General features: G+C 38.8%; 1 long non-coding RNA gene across 4 annotated transcripts in view; it reads right to left on the bottom strand.

The window, feature by feature from the left end:
- Nucleotides 1-13,039, bottom strand: part of LOC112678195 (uncharacterized) — a 325,792-nt gene extending 312,753 nt beyond the window's left edge. For all 4 annotated transcript variants that reach the window (XR_007406469.1, XR_007406467.1, XR_007406468.1 and 1 more), the window contains exon 1: nucleotides 12,909-13,039. This is a non-coding gene — a long non-coding RNA (uncharacterized LOC112678195). The remainder of the gene's footprint in view (nucleotides 1-12,908) is intronic.
- Between the last annotated feature and the right edge of the window lie 3,083 nt (nucleotides 13,040-16,122).

The following is a 16,122-nucleotide window of genomic DNA, read 5'->3' on the forward strand; positions in this document are numbered from 1 at the left end:
CCACCTTCCGGTCTTCCCACACATTCTCCACTCCGCTTTTTCTTCCTCCACTGTTCTGCTACTTTCCCCTCCATCATCTGTTTCAAAGAATCCTCATAAAAAAGCATAAAAACTCAGCTTAACCAGCTTTTTACAATTTCTGTATAATTTAAGGGGAACTCAAAGAACATCCCATTCAACTTTCCACTTTGCAGTGGAGGAATTGAGCCCCAAATATATTGAATGTCTTTTCCAGCATCACAGAGCCAGAGTTCTTGACTCCATTAAAGCAAGTGGACTTTCCAGCCATGTTCAAGAAGTAAAGAGAAGGAAATTTGTAGTCTTTACTACAAAGAATTGTGAACAAAGATCATAGGAATGGTATTATTTTTAAAAATATTACCTGTTCTGCTTATCTAAGTATAAATGGCATTAAGAACAACTTAAATTTACTTAAATCCAAGGCAATAGACTTTCTAAAGAAGGCAGAGACTTCTAATGCAAGTCAAAGAATGAAGCTAGAAATGCATAATCCCTAAAAAAAGAACATACTAGATATGCCAGTGTCTTTTCTAATGGAAAGAACATTCATTCATCCATTATTTTGCATGAGAATAAGTTCTTAATAAAAATTCACCCTAGGAATAAGGCAAGTCTGTGTTTTTCTTTAGGAATAAAATTTCTATCTTCCTTAGAGAGGTAACGATGATGATGCTGATTAAAATTTTGTCCGTATAAAATGATGGATGAATCCTGAATGACACAAATAGTGTTTTATTAACACACAAGTGACATTGCTGAACTGCTGTTAAGAAAAGACAGTCTCTTCTTTAACCACCAGAAAGGAAATTGGTTTATATAATAGCAATTATATAATTAGGAGGAACTACAATAATGTTTGACTCTTCTGCCTTAATAACTGTGTTATGATAGAAACAAAACACTATTTATGTTATCCTCTCATTGTAGCCAATAAAAATTTTAAGGCAGCTGATTTTATTTATGGATGTCTATTTATTACAGATTTCTTTTAGATTTAGCTACCACAAAAATGACTTTTTGGCTATAAATATGGATGACTGGATAATTTAATACCATGCTATCTTAGCCAAATCAAATCAAAACATATTGGACTTCTATCTTCCACCAAGCAATTTTTCTTTAACTGTTTTTCTCCAAGGGTTCTTGATATGTTCTGACTCACTGCCTGCCTAACTTTTGGTTAGTGACCACAGCCATCCAGAATGACACTGTGCAGAACATGTAGGAGTCCGTCCTGCAGATACTTTAAGTCCTACAAGAGGGAAGTGGGACCTGAGAATAATGAGCAGCTGGCTAGGAGCATCAGATGACAAAGCTCAGGGCTAAGAGTGGAGGGTGAAAAGTAAAAAACTAAAATTTAATTTAAAAGTTTCTTATTTACCAGGTCCATAGATGGATGAGGCTGACAAAGTAAACCCCCAGTCCTGAGAACAGTATTCTTTGACAAGCAACCCCCTTTCTGTTCATGCACACGCAGGCCCATGTGTTAGTGTAACTCCACATACAGATTTTTAGCACTTCAGTTCTGGTCCAGGTTGGATGAGACTGTTGGTGGCACAGTTTGCTGAGAGATATGACAAGCAGCAAGAAAAACAAAATTCCACAGTATATCCTGCCTGGGAATGAATTTTTGAGGTAGACAAATCATGGATGTAAATAAGTGAAATATGAAAAATAAAGGAGTGGTCCAGAGAACAAAGATTAATAATATATTGGTAAACACAAGGAATGGCAAATTCATGCACCATTAGGATGGAATTTTAAAGTTCTCAGTTAAAAAAAAAAAAATAATAAAGTTCCCATTCAGGGGACCCCTGAGCGGCTCAGTGGTTTAGCACCTGCCTTCGGCCCAGGGCGTGATCCTCGAGTCCCAGGATCAAGTCCCACATCAGGCTCCCTGCATGGAGCCTGCTTCTCCCTCTGCCTGTGTCTCTGCCTCTCTCTCTCTCTCTCTCTCTCTCTCTCTGTGTGTCTCTCATGAATAAATAAATAAAATCTTTAAAAAAAAAATAAAGTTCCTGTTCATGGCTAGCTCGCTTTTTTTTTTTTTCCTTAAAAGGCCACTAAAATATCTAGCTCAAATTTAGAATATCTTTTGGTCAGTTTTCCTTTTGTTTAGAATGTATTTTACCAGGTTTTCCTTTCTTCTTGTATTTTCACAACATGAAGATGAACACCTAGCTCTTTTTCTATTTGGTTCAGCTTAAAATAAGAATACAAGTTGCCTGGGAAGATGAAGCAAATATACTACTTTTATAATATCCAGGATGGTTAACATGGTGCTGAGGGCTTCATTGGTCCAAATGTCTTATTCTCAAGAGGTAACCAGGTGCCTTATCTTAAAAAAAAAAAAAAAAAAGTTATATATTATCACTCCAAGATAGTACTTACATATTAGTGCTCTTATTTGAAGACGTGAGTAATGGAAAATGTTTAGTATGATAGCTAGTGGAGGGTAGAAGAGGAGCATGGAGATATTTTGGGGCACACAGCATATGAATAAATCTTGAATCCCGGTAAGGAGGTTTTTGCTGCTTCCATAGCACCTAATGCCTGTTTCTGCTGTAGGACAGAAAGGCAGTGTATTTGATTTTTTTCCTTTTTTAAAAAATTTAAAGTCAATTAGCCAATGTACAGTACATACTTAGTTTCTGATGTAGTGTTCAATAATTTAAATTATGTGGTTGGCAGGAGATAGTCACTGTATTGCATACTGTCACTTGATCCCAAAAATATAATAGTCTGAGTGGCATAATCCTAAATAATGTCTAGTCAATGTTAGTCAGGATACATTAAGAATATGAGCAGTTTCTCCATGATAAAGAGCTCTAAAAAATGAATCCTGTTTTCTCTCTAATTAAAAGCATTTTCAAGTTAATCAGAGTTTTTATATTATCCCATCTCAGTGCAACAATATTGGACTCATGATATATCAAGGCTTTTCCTCTTCTGAATAACAATCATTTAAAGAGGGAAAATAGCTACTTTTTGTTAATAGGGCTCTGTTTTATACCATCCTCTATTTAAATTTACATTCTTATTGCCTTCTAAATATTTAGGTGGTTTTGAACATAAAAAAAATACTGAAATGTTAAATAGTTGGCAAGTGTATACAGCTTCATTAATATTAGCTCCTTTACTTTTTCTTGATGCATTATATTTGCTTGAATTACTTTGAAATGCTTTATGACTCTGATCAGAAAAATATATGGAGTTAGATACTTTGCAGTTGTGTTTAAAAAACACCGACCTTCGGACATTTGGTGACAGAAATGTAAAAACAGGAATTCTAAAAGCCCCTGAAGTCCCCAAGATTTTATTCCTAGACCATCAAGTATTTATCAGCACTAGGAAGCATCCAGAAAAATGAACACTTTTACTTTAACTTCTTTTCCCTATTGCTAGGGCCTAGTGCTTGATGGACGTGCTGAGAAGCAGAGAAATGACAAAAATAAAACAGTTGGAGAAATCAGGAGAATGGCTAACATAGATAACTACAGCCAGCCCCTGACTCAACTCAGGATCTATGTTTATGATCTGTTCAAAGAACTGAGCTTATTGGGATCCTAATGGTTTTTCTAGTCCCAGTTTTTAACTATTGTTTAACAGAGAATTTTTCACTAATTGTTTGGTTAATTGATGAATTAACTAATGACTTCATGGTCTGTTAATCTATAATTTACCTCTTATTGAAATAGTCTCTTTCCTAGCACTGGATTATTTCTAGTTCTCATACTTATTTGCCTGGATTTTTCCCAGCTTGTTTTCAGTTTATTAGCCTTTTACTTATGTTTCTCTTCTACAAATTAAAAATTACTTAGCCATGAGAACCTCTTATCTTTTCACTCTTCGATCCCTCCAGGAGCTTTGGATAACACCCATAGTGTTAGTTACCTGTATACAGATGACACCCAAATGCATATCTTTAGCCCAGACCTCTCTCTGAGTTCAAACCATATATCCAATACTTTACCCTTGATACCTCCATTTGGATGTCTAAAGAATCTATAGCCATGACTGCTCTACTCGGCCCCAACCGAATATGGTCTTTTGCCAGTGTCTCTGTCTCCATAAATGATACTACCACCCATCCACCACCCTTAACAACTTCCACTTCTTCACCTCCACATTTGGTATCTTGAAACCATTAAATTTTTTTGGTCACTGTCTCCTTTGGTACCACCTAGTCCAAGTGGCCATCATCTTTCATCTTCGCTTCTATTTTGTCTTTACTATATCCCACTTACCATAAAATACAGCAGGGCTGTTCCTCTAAAACCAAGGCCATGGCAATCACCCAATATTCCAGAATATCAGGAGTATCAGGTAACAGCCTTAATTTGCATGGTCCCCAGCCACTTACACTGATCCCTTAGACCAAAACATACATACGCATTAAGATTTACAAAACACCACCACCTATGGAAGGTTCAGTGTTTTTTACTGTAAATTGTTATTTCTGTTCTTCCCATCCACTGGTCTTGCAAACTTCCCAGTACAAGTTTGAATCACAAGGACCAGATCTGAGGTCCCTTCTCTGTATTAAGTACTTGCTCAAGGTGAATGCCAAGGAGTGCCAAAGCCATGATCTGAACTGATTTATTCAGAGAGGAAGTTAGGTATGATAGCTTTCACATTTTTATTTTCATCTCCCCAGATAAGGTCAACAAACAATGACATCCAGGAGATTAATTTATATATTGCAATATTTTGGAAGGCAAACTGGCACAGTGGACTTCAGGCTGTGAAAAACCAGGGTTGGGCAGCCCGGGTGGCTCAGTGGTTTAGCACCACCTTCAACCCAGGGCGTGATCCTGGAGACCCAGGATCGAGTCCCACATCAGGCTCCCTGCATGGAGCCTGCTTCTCCCTCTGCCTGTGTCTCCGCCTCTCTCTCTCTCTCTCTCTCTCTCTCTCTGTCTCTCATGAATAAATAAATAAAATCTTTAAAACAAACAAACAAACAAACAATCGGGGTCTAAGCCCAGCTCCACCACTTACTAGAGGGCTAATCTCAGGCAAGTTATTTAACCTTGGAGAATTATTGGGAGTTTATGTGGAACAATACAGAATGGCAACTAACATGATGACCTGTGCCTTTAGACTTTTGAGCATAGACATCAAGGACAGGTCTAACACTTGTGGGGACTTGGGAAAGTTTCTTTACCTTCTCTGGATCCCAATTTCATCATCTAAAAAATAGAGATACTTTACCTACTTCACAGGGTTGTTTCAAGGACCAAAATAGTTCATAGACAAATGCTTGGAACAGTGACTGCCACTAGTTAGGATTAAGAAGCACCTGTAGTGGTGAAAAGAAACTAGAAGAAAGTGAGACTCATGGTAAGTGAGCCTAAAACTAGGAAAAGGTGAGAGGGATGTGGAAGTAGGTTTCTGGGAACCAAGACAAAAAACATAAAGAGAAGAGAAGAGGAAAATCAGGAAACAGAGTTACCTAGAGCCAGAAATCTATCACCGGTTAGTAAAAAATAAGGAGAGATAATGAAGAAAACACCCAAAGTAAAGGAAATGAGAGACCATACAGTCCCAGAGAGAGAAAATTAAAGACAGTGGCTTCCTGGTGATTTTCAGTTCGTTTGCAACAACCTATAACTCATTTCTGTGAGATATCTCTGCATTATTTCAACAACAAAAAAACTTTTTGAATACCTTTAAAGCGAAGAAACTTGACAAAATTACCTCAGCCAGGCGATCACATTCACCATCAACAATAAGTCACGTTGACAGCATATAACTTTGGCGTGATGTGATGACCACGGAACTTTATGTTTGTGGTCTTCTTCCCAAAACATATAACCCCAAAGTAAAAGAAAAACACCAGACAAACCTCAGGTGAGGAATATTCTGCAAACTATCAGACCAGTACTCCTCAAAACTGCCATGGTTGTGAAAAACAAGGAAAGTTCGTGAAACCATCACGACTAAGATGAGTCCAAAGAGACATGATGGGTACATGTAATGTGGTATCCTGGATAGGATCCTCAAACGGAAAAAGGATATTAGGTGAAAACGAAGGAAATATGAATAAACTATGGAGTTTAATTAATAATAATGTCAACATTAATGTATTAACTGTAACAAATTATACTAACAGTATATTAGCAATAAGGGAAACTGAGTGCTGAATATAAGGGAACTCTGTACTAATTGCATAATTTTCTGTCTAAAGTGTTATAAAATAAAAATTTTATTTTAAGAAAACCCCCCTTTTGTTCCTTGCCCTAGACTGAGGTAGGTCTAAGCTAGCAATCAAACCACCGGTGGCTCTATCAGGTCAAATCCTACCATTGGCATAATCTGTCAGGGTGACTTTGAACAGGTTACTTAAAATCACTGAGCTACTTTACTCATTTATAAAATGGACAGAATGCATTATAAGATTTGCTAAAAAGGATTAAATGGTTCAGTGTGTGGAAAGAGTAAGCGTGTATTAAAAATAACTCTCATTATTATTTAAAGGCACATTACCTACTACATGGAAGGTACTCAACAAATATTATTTTTTTATCCCTCTTTATAACACACATATAACCACCTAGAGTATCAACAGGTTTCAAATTGTTGTCTCTACAATCTCTCTTTATTTAAACAAGCAAAGTATACATACTCTATGTAAAATGTTACCCTAGACTCAGAGTAATGCATCTGTTGAAGGAATCTGCTGTGGAGAGGGATGCACTACATCCCCAGACATATAACCAGGGCCCAGCAGCTGACAGTGTATCATGGGCTGGCCTCTGTCCCTTTTATCTTTTCTTCACCCCAGGTTGAGCTGGCCCCAGCCTTGTCCACTTGTAAAATATGCCAGTGATTCCACATGGTCTGGCCCCCTATTACACCACTAAACAAGGGGAGTTAAGTGGGGTGAGGGATAAATATGTTATTAGGACTGCACATGGAATTTGAATTTTAAAAAACCTTCTTATAATGATTTCTTAAAAAGCAAATGTCATTAATGTGCCTTTTGTATTATTCAGGAAAATATAAGCATAGAAAAGGAGGAAAGTAATATTTTACTACCTTTTTACTATTTTTATAAGGGAATGTACTTTCTTATAAGCACAAAACGTGATCTAGTTAACTCGTTTTCAATATCATACAAAATACACAGTGAACGAAAAAGAAAAATATTTCCAAGTTTGAAAAGTACATGTTCCCCTATCTTAACTCTGGTATTTAAAATTCTCAACATCATTTTGGTTTCTTTTATGTCAATAGACAATGTTTTTCGGGCTTGGTCTCAGCCCTGACCCTATCAATTCTAATGTAATTCAGTTTCATTTAATTGCACGAACATTTGGAGAATGTAGAATATGTACTTGGCACAGTGCTAGACCTTGAGAGAACATTAAAGAGAAAAGACATGATCCCTGTCTTCAGGTGGCTTGTTATACAGCAGAGGAAATAAAATGTGAAGACAATTATTATATGTCCTGGCTAGAAGATGATGAGGGCTATAAAGGATGCTTATTCAATTGCCACTACAGTGCCAAGGACAGAGAAGTTATTTACAACCAGAGATCAAGAAATTCACGAATTAGTGTTTGTCCTGAAAAACGACTCCTAGTATTTTGACTCCTAGAGAAGGAGTAGGAAGGTCCAAAAAGAATCCAAGCAGTGTAAGGATCTTCACGGAGCCAGCAAAGTAGAGTTTTTAATCAAGTTTTGTTTTAACCGTTAAATAATTAAATTTCACATCAACAGCACTTCGTTGCTTACTAAAGGCAATATCTCAATTTTGTTAGGTTTACCAGACATGATTCTTCTTTAACTATTATTATAACTGGGTGATGCTCAGCATTCAACTTTGCCTTAATTCCTGGAGAAATTTCCTTTCTGGGTCTCTCCAACCTTTTATAGAAGAGATATGTGATGTCACTGTGTTTGTTCCTGTTATTCCATTTGCCAGGTTCAAGTTGTGTTTGTGTGAATAATTCATCATGACTCAGAAATCTGACTTTTAAAGAACCAGCACTATTGTGAAACAGGCAGTACATGCTCACCAGAGTTACCTTATTTAACATGACACGTCTAAACTGAAAAATCTAAAAAAAGATGCCTTCATAGAACTCAGGAAACTTGCCCCATCATTCTCACCGTCAACTGTCCTAACAGGTTCCAGTTCCTATTTAGTGTCAACCTTTTAGAGTTGTAAAATGTTTCAGTCATTCAGATATGAGACCTTAGGCAGATGCTTGAATCCCCCTGAATTTCAGTTTTTCATGTAAAACAGAAACCTGAGATGTCAACATGGAGTCAGAAAATTAATAGATCAGAACTGTAGAATCTGCTGAGAAGTCTACTTAGAAGTATAGCTGAACCTTAATCATTTTAAGAGATGTGTCTCTTAGATAATTCTCAAATTTCCCAAAACTATTTTGCGAAACATGGGTGGCAAAAAGGGCTCACCTAGGACCTACGAGACTTCCTGTGATAGTGCTATGGTCTCTAGTATGGCCTTGGAAAAGGAACTGTCATGGCTAAGAATGTCTGTGGTCTGCCTGGGGTAGATCCTAAGGACTCCCTGCTCACATCTATCCTGTCTGAGGATAGCTCCTCTGGGTAGAAATGGTCTTCCCTAAACTGTGACCAGATTTTTCCCCACTCCCCTATTCTAATGTGAGATCACTAAGAAAAATATAATTGTATTTGTATAATTGTATTTCAGGGAATTGTATCACAAGAGCTATGATACACTAAAATATCAGATCTATAATTCAACCAGCTATCTGTATAATTACGCTCAAAGCATACAGAATAGAAGAGGGAAAAAAAGGGTCAGATTGAGTCTTGCAAGAACCGAGTCTTCTCTGCCTGAGTTGAGAAAGACTTCCCGGAGAAGACAGGATTTACTATAAAAACCAGGGGGCTCTATCTGCAGAGGGCTCATCTGGTTAAATTGAATCTGGCCAGGACATGAAATCAGAGAAACTCAAGTGAGCTACAATATAGGAACTCCAGGCAGGGAGGGCTTGACGTATTCTCCTTTATGTAGAATTAGCTGCACATGTCTTGCTCCTCTACTAAAGTGCAGGCTGCTTGAAGGCAAGAACCCTTATATTATTGAGCCTGGTACATGGTACTTAGTAGGTGTCCATTAATTGGAGCAATTCATATAGCCCCAGAGCTGGAATGGTTTGGAATCAGAGCACTGTTATTCATTTTTCCTTCTAGGATAGCGAGACTCTCTTCCCAGTCATGACCCTATGAAAGGAGAAGGATAATTCTTATTCTTATTAAGACTAGAACTGGAGTTTTTTCTCATCCTTCCCAGGTGCAAATGAGCCTGAATAGAAAACAGAAAGGCAAACACACATTGGGCTCCTCAAACAATGCACACAAGAATGTGCTCTTTCCCTCTTCAGGTCCCCATCTCATCCCACTTCACCCCACCCTTGTCAGGAAAGTCTGGGCTATATAGACTTAAATAATAATGCTAAATTTAGTTCCATTCACATTTACTGGGTACTGTAGTAGATTTTATCCTGTTGTTCCAAACATTGGCTATTCTTCCCTATGAGAGAACTATACTTTCCCCACTGGAGCAGACTTAGCAGTCTGATTTGCTTTGGCAATGAAATGCAGGTGGAAGTAACTCTCTCCTCTGAGAAGAAGCTTTAAGGGCCAGTCTGTGATCCCACATTATCTCCTTTCCCTCAGCCATGAGACCTGCCACCTTCCAGATAAAAACTGCTCGTTAGTCCGGGTTCCAGACTAAATAGGATGTGGACCAGAGCACAGGCTGACCAACAGTGGACATATGGTGTGAACAAGAAAATAATTGTTTTTCTTACACAGCACCAAAGTATGAGGGTAGTTTATATTGCAGTGTAATAGCCTACTGCTATTGATACAAATACACTTTCTAAACAGCAGGAAATGTGCCACATGCTAGGTAAATAGCATCGACCATCATTATTTCTTCTTTTTTTTAAGATTTTCTTGATTGATGGGCACTGAGTGGAGGGGGGGGGGCATTCAATGGGATGAGCACTGGGTGTTATATGTTGGCAAATCAAACTCCAATAAAAAAAATCCAAAAAAAAGATTTTATTGATTGATTGATTGAGAGAGCAAGTGTGTGCATGTGAGGGGGGAAGGGAGAGAGAAAATCTCGAGCAGACTCTTACTGAGCACAGAGCCTGAGGCAGGGCTTAATGTCACCACCCTGGGATCATAACCTGAGCCAAAATCATGAGTTGGATGCTTAACTGACTGAGCCACCCAGGAACCCCATGAATCATCATTTCTAAGATTCCAATCAAGTTATGGAGACAGAGATATTCTCAGCAAAATATTACATGAGTCAGATTTGTGACAACAATCTCATAATCTCTCCTGATAAACTACCTTGAGAGAAAGTGGTATTGGGGCACATTGAAACTGATTGGGTAATACGGTCACTGTGACCAAAGAGTGGCATTTGGAGATTATAGTATCCAGGAGATTCTAGAGGGTGCTTGTTATTCACAAAGACTGGGTTGTTAGCATGTTCAGGTTTATATCATTTGTCCTAGTGGTATTAAGAATAGCATCTCCTTTCATGCATCCAAGTATCCCAGCTTAGGTGACAAATTATAATCACCCTAACAGTACTGTGACTACAGTTAGTTGGTTGTTAGCAGTCTAAGAATGGCATACCGAACAGGCCAGCTGAACCAGATAGAATAAAATATTCTAGACTGTCTGCTTATACCCATAGATCCCTACTAAGAAAGCAACCCAAGTGTCTCTTTCAGGGAAAAAAAAAAAAGAAAGAAAGAAAAGAAAGAACGTTTATGCTTTTGCATTGAGACCCTAATTGTTCCTGATACCCTAGCCACAACTGATTAAACCTGAGAATATGCTGCCAAAGTTGACAGTATGGCCATACAGATCAATCACTTTCAGGTGATACATTCTGAAACTTACTTGTTCATTCATTACCTCTTTAATGAGTACCTACTGGGTACCTATTCTATGGCAGGTCTCCCATACTGAATGGTGAGTAGCACACTGGCCTTGCCATATGCGGCCTTGGGAAGTATGACAATGAGATGCACAGGGGGAGTGAAGCAGCACCAGAAACATTTGGGCTCCCTTCTGGAAGAGGTAACAAACAAGAGGGCACTTGAGCTGTTGTTAAATCAAAGCCCAATGGGCTATTGTTCTAACACTTCTTACTTTCCACTGAACAACCCAGCCATTGAAGTGTTGGGACCCTATGTAACCAGCTTTGGGGCTGCTGAGGTGGTTTAACATACCTCCTGATTCCCACATATATCCTTGAAACCAACCCGCATCTAGGGTTGCCAAAGGTAGCAAATAAAAATACAACAGTCACCCCCCTTATCTACGATTTCACTTTCCTCACAATCAATTGTGGTTTGGAAATAGATGGCCCTTGTGACATATCCTCAGAAGGTCAATAGTAGCCTAATGCTAGGTCACAATGCTTATGTCAGTCAGTCATCTCACATCATTTCATCACACAGGCATTTTATCATCTCACGTCATCACAAGAAGAGTAAGTATGGAAAGATAAGATATTTTGAGAGAGACCACATTCGCATAACTTTGCATATTATGATTGGCTATTTTATCATTAGCTATTGTTGTTAATCTTTTACAATGCCTAGTTTATAAGTTAAACTTTATCATACATACATATGTATAGGAAAGAAACATAGTACATATAGGATTCAGTTCCATCTGTGGTTTCAGGCATCCAGTGGGAATCTTGGAATGTATTCCCTGGGGATAAGGAAGGGGCGGGGGGGGGGACACGATTCTACAGGATGCCAGTTATATTGGATTTCAGATAACTAATGAATACTTTTAAAAATATAAGTATGCCCATGCAATATCTGGGACATATTTATACTAAAAAATAGTTTGTTGTTTATCTTAAACTCAAACTTAACTGGGTGTCCTGGATTTTGTCTGGTAACCTTAACCCCATCATATAAGCAGGCATGAGCAGGACAGGAGGGTAGGGCACAGGGAGCACGGTTAGTGTAACGCCAGTAGTGCAAGGATTTTTTTTAAGACTTTATTTATTTATTCATGAAAGACACACAGAGAGAAAGGCAGAGACGTAGGCAGAGGGAGAAGCAGGCTCCAGGCAGGGAGCCTGATGTGGGACTCGATCCTGAGGCCGCGGATCATGCCCTGAGCCAGGTGCAGGTGCTCAACCGCTGAGCCACCCAGGCGTCCCAGTACAAGGATTTTATAGCAAGTCAGCCCTCATGCTGGTTCTGCTTTCACCATCCACAGGATCCATTTGAAAAATTCCCCACATTGAATTCCATTTCCAGAATCTGGGACTTCTCTTGTCCCTTCATTCCTAAGTTCTGATTTAGTCCCCTGAGTGATATCATTTAATGTAAGTTACATTCAAAATTTGGCTTTGCAATTACCTGTATATGTGGCCTTGGGCAAGTCTCTGAATCTCTCTGACACTTGGTTTTGTTGACTGAAACATGGGATTAATAATATCTTATAGGGTTGTTGAAAGATGGAAGTTTACTCAATCAATTAGCAAGTATTTACCAAGTGTTTTCTAGATGCCAGGCTCCCTGTTAAGTGACATGGGCCCTTTCCTCAAGGTACTCACAATCCAGTGGGAGACAGAAGTGAATAAGCAGATGAAATGCATTGTGATATGAACTGTGATTGGTGTACAGAATATTGTGAGCCAAGTGCCTGGCTCAGTTGCTCAATAAATGCTAGCTGATATTATTCTCCAGGGTCTCCCATGTCCAAGAGCTTAAGGGCTGCTCTGGTTCTCAGTCCTACAGTGAGCTCCACCCTCACCCCCAGCAAGTGTCTCTGACACCTTGGGCTACCTTTCCAGACCTCCACCCCTGCTGTTTTGTCCTACTCACCAGCCAGGAACTCCTGTTGCCTGCCTCTCTAGGGCCCTCCTGACACTGACTTCCCTGACCCAGTGGCTCCGTCAGTCTGACTTCCAGGGACCAGGCATCCACAGCAGAGCTTGACCAAGTGAGGACAATTCCCACTGTACCATTTCACTTAGGCAAAAAATATGCCTGTGTCATAAAGCAGTTCCTGTTTTAGCAAGACCTTGTAAATGTGGGCAATCACTATGTGACAAGCATAGTGTTGATGTTAAAGATTTATAAGAGTGTCAGAGATGGAAATAAAATATGATCCAGGTTTTCCAACCGGGAACTGTGTCTATTCATGGAGCAACCTCTTTAATTCTACTTCAACTTTCTAGTTTCTGGGTTGGCTCAAGCAATGTCAAAACCTGTGTCTGCAGCACCGGCAGCTTGAGTGTGGGAGTGTCAGTGCAGATCTATTTCTGTGGCAAGTTCAGTACAGGCTGAATTTAAAATATGAAAAACAAAAGTGAGGCTCATGACTATTCCACCAAAAGAGGGAAAAGAAACATAGGACTTCTACAGGAGCCCCATCACCCTTCTCCCAACTGCAATTTATTACAAATGTTTCTCTATTCCAGCTCCTAACATGATGTGCCAAACTGAAAAAGAGGCAAACCATTGTGGGGTTTTACTGTGCCTGCTTTTAGTAGCCAGCTCTGGTCCTGCCAACCCTATCCTCTCGCCAAATATAGAGTTGCAACACAGAGGAAATTGTCTTTTGCTGAGTAGAGGAATGGCAAAGTCCCCACAAATGAATAGTTGATGAACTAGATCTTACTGTTGCTTGGGGTCCAAATGGAAAAAGGAGGGGCACAGCTGCTGTACTGCAGGGTTACTCAGATTCTCCAACATAGCAGACAGGCATGGAGGTGGGGGATGACCTGGAAGTAGTTGTGTGTGTGTGTGTGTGTGTGTGTGTGTGTGTATTTAACCTAAGTGCTCAGACGTATCTCTACCAATAGCTAGAGTCTAATATCAGTGAATAAGATTAAAATGACTCAATTATAAAATTAGCATTTCTAATGTTAGGCAGTCTTGTTTTGTGGCAGTTTGAGTTCTTCATACTTCATGCTGGAATGCTAATATAGCCTATCACATGCTCCTGATAGAGATAAAACTAGTGAAATATGATATGGAAGCTGACATGGCATGCTCTCCCTAAGCATCCTCACCTATTGATTTTGGCTGGACCTCTACAGTGACTTGATGCACTAAGTCATCTCACTGATACTGGTTTCAAGGAACATGAAGAAAACTGAGCATTCCTACTTATAATAAGCAAGGAGTTTATGATAAAACAGCACTGTGAACTGGGGATAAGGGAGGCACAGGAACTAGTTCCCTTTTGTTCCCTAAGGTCTACCCTTGGCCTTGAAGCGTCTTTTGTCTGAAACAACCTTCTGATCTCATGAGTTTTCATTGTTCAAGTGGTGATTTGTGGTGCATGGTTGCTGACTAATTTTCCTTTCTCTTTACATTCCTGTGTCTGCCTCTCTAGCATTTTCATCTTTCTACTCTTCCATGAGAGGAATGTCAAACAAAGGACAGAAGAGACAACATCCTTCCCTTTGCAAACATATAGAAAAAAATAAAATATAACAAAATATTTTAATACAGAGCTGAACTCGAAAGACGAACAGGAAAATCTACCAGAAACAAATCAGGATCTAAAGTCAGCCCATGAAGCTCATGACCTGAAATGATAATACACCCTGGGGGTATACTGGATCTGTTTGGCCATACAGCAAATATCCCAGCAGTGATAGGAAATATAGCCTTGAGGCCATGCAAGGTGAGGATCTGGAAACAAAATCTTTAACTGGGACTTGGGGGGTAGGGGGGGGAAGACTGTCACCAACTTTGAGAAAGTGTCAAGAAAGATTATATCTGCTGAAGGTTTTATGGAGATAAAGTCTCCCATGAGAAACTGAAGTCCTGGCCCTTTACCACACACAGGTGTGAATACAGTCTTGTATTATCTAAAGCCTGAGAGAATCTGCAAGATGACAATATTTTAATATGAAGATTGTTTCTGGATCAATGAAACCCTCGGAGCACCTAACAGAAGCAAAAGGAAGAACTACTCTATAGCAACCTTCCACCCCTCAAAGGATGCACATGATATCCTCACAAATAAATATATGATAAAGATGAGTTCAAATTCATCCAGTTCAAGAGAAGCTGGTTTGCCAAGAGAATCAGAAAATATAAGGGAGAGATTAACAGTATAAGAATTTAAGATAAAATAAGCTGGAAGTGACTATAAAACTACCTCTTTAAAACTGTTAAAAGAGTTAGAAAAAGGGAAAAAATAAAGAAGGGCAATAATGAAAAGAATGGCAACTTGAAAAGGAGCAATTATAACATCATAAGATGAAAGAATTTATTGAAACTAAGAACTCAGTGAGCTGGGGAATGGCATATTAAACATAGTTAAAGAAATAATCAGTGAATTAGAATATGGTCCTGAGAAAATTATGCATAAAGGAGCACAGAGAAATGAAGAGATGGCAAATGGGAAAGAAAGGGTAAAGTCAGATCTATATGGCGAATAGAATAGAAGGTTCAGCATATATCTAATAGGAATTGCAAGAAGAGAGAATAAGGAGAAAGAGGGGGAATATTTGAAAAGATAATATCACTAAGAAACTTTCAGAGCTGACAAAAGACATCAATTCCCAAATTTAAGAAGCATACCAAAGGGCACAAATAAAAACAATCTCCCTCATACATGATAATGAGACTACAAAACATGAAAGATGTAGTAAAAATCCTAGTAGCAACCAGAGAAAAGAGACAGATAACTTAAAAAGGAATAACATTTAGTCTGGTAACATGCCTCCCACCAATCATAATAAAAGCCAGGAGATAATGGAAAAAGGGGTTTCATTAATGCTAAAGGAAAAATAACTATTTTAACCAGGAGGCAAAAAACTGCACGCTCAACTCAGTAATTGAGGAGAACTCAATGAAGGGGTTAGATACAAAGTATGAGTTAAAAGTAGGGTTTAGAAAAAAGGCATCAAGGGATGCTTAGTATCACAGGCTTCCTAAAAATGATACAACTAGACATGATACAACTCCTAAACCTGAAGAAATAAGAGACAGGAGCAGCAGCTGAAACTTGTAGAAGTTGGTAGGGAAGGCCACTAATGGTAGCTTCAGTCTTGTCAAGGGAAGCAGTCAATTTATA

The sequence above is a fragment of the Canis lupus genome, chromosome 27 (genome assembly GCF_003254725.2).
Source record: "Canis lupus dingo isolate Sandy chromosome 27, ASM325472v2, whole genome shotgun sequence".
Taxonomy (NCBI): domain Eukaryota; kingdom Metazoa; phylum Chordata; class Mammalia; order Carnivora; family Canidae; genus Canis; species Canis lupus.